Below are 1,345 nucleotides of genomic sequence, written 5' to 3'. Positions count from 1 at the left end.
GACCTATACAATTTTTTTTCCTTTTGATTTTTTACCTGGATTACTGAGATGCATCAGGGCAGCCTATATGGTTTTGTGTCATTTTTGTATCATTACACAGACTGAAATCTTGATTTGTTTGTCTTGTACAGATAACTTTCATATCAGCGCTCATCATTTAGGACATGACAGATCAGCAGGTGTTTACACAGTTATCCTGCTGATATAATGAATTTTAGCAGTGATCAGCTGAGGGATTCAGGCAGTCTCCATTATTACTGAATGATGCACAGAAAATCATAACTCATTATTTTGAGGAAACGAGGAAACAATGGAAAAAAAATATATGTGGAAAATGGCCACTCTAGGCTTCCGTAAATCTCAGGTCAGAATTCTGAGATTAAAGTCAGGTTGTTTTTTTCCCCCAATGGCCCTAATCCTCTTTCGAATTATAATATACAGTTACTAAATAAATAAATAAAAAGTTTAGAAGTTAATTAGTGACTGATCATTTTTCCAGTTTCTGTGAATCGTACTAAGTAATTGAGGACTCCCTCGAAAGATCTGTTCACAAACTAGTTGCAGCTCATTGAGTTAAAGGTTTTAATAATGTTTTTCTCCTGTGGGACCCTTTTAGTTTAAATTACTAACTAAGTGATTCAAAGAAATCATCTTAACCTTTAGAAAAACGAATTTCTTGGGTTATTTATCAGCCAATCAAATATTAAAAAAAACATGTAAATATATGCGTAGGTTATTATTAAAACTAGCTAACTTTTACGTCTTTAGGATAATATTTCAAATAAAAACTTTTAAATTCTGTATAGTGAGTTAAACAGGTTTTACTCTGTAATCTGTGTAAGAGAGGAGTGAGTCTGTTCGTATTTCGCCACAGGTGAGACTTTCCAGCAGTGGTTTTATCTTCCTCTCCTGCTCGTCTTCATGGCTGCAGGTTCGGCCGGGTGTTTTGGATAAAAGCATCCTCCAAATTGCACRGAGTTGTTCACTTATCTCTGAAAATCCATGAGGAGAAGCTCTTCCACCTGAACAAGCTGTTCATCTGATAAAACCTTTTCCACTGATAATGTGGAAACCTACATTTAACACCACCTACAAGAAGAACGGGTCAAAGTCYCACCTGCATGATTTATTAATGACGGGGGATGGGGGGGTGGGGGGTGTCTATTATCACTGCTGGTAGTAATTAAAACTGCAGCTTTAATTATTGTCAATTCGGTGTGAATATATTAAAGTCATCTTCATGTCTGAACAGTGATAAATTTAATTAGTTTAAAAACAGCAGGTTATTTCATCTATAAAACTGAATATCACAAATCAATTAAATGCCATTCTGATAGCCTTTGAT

The sequence above is a fragment of the Austrofundulus limnaeus genome, unplaced genomic scaffold, assembly GCF_001266775.1.
Source record: "Austrofundulus limnaeus strain Quisiro unplaced genomic scaffold, Austrofundulus_limnaeus-1.0 Scaffold11, whole genome shotgun sequence".
Classification (NCBI taxonomy): domain Eukaryota; kingdom Metazoa; phylum Chordata; class Actinopteri; order Cyprinodontiformes; family Rivulidae; genus Austrofundulus; species Austrofundulus limnaeus.
This window is presented reverse-complemented; position numbering follows the sequence as displayed.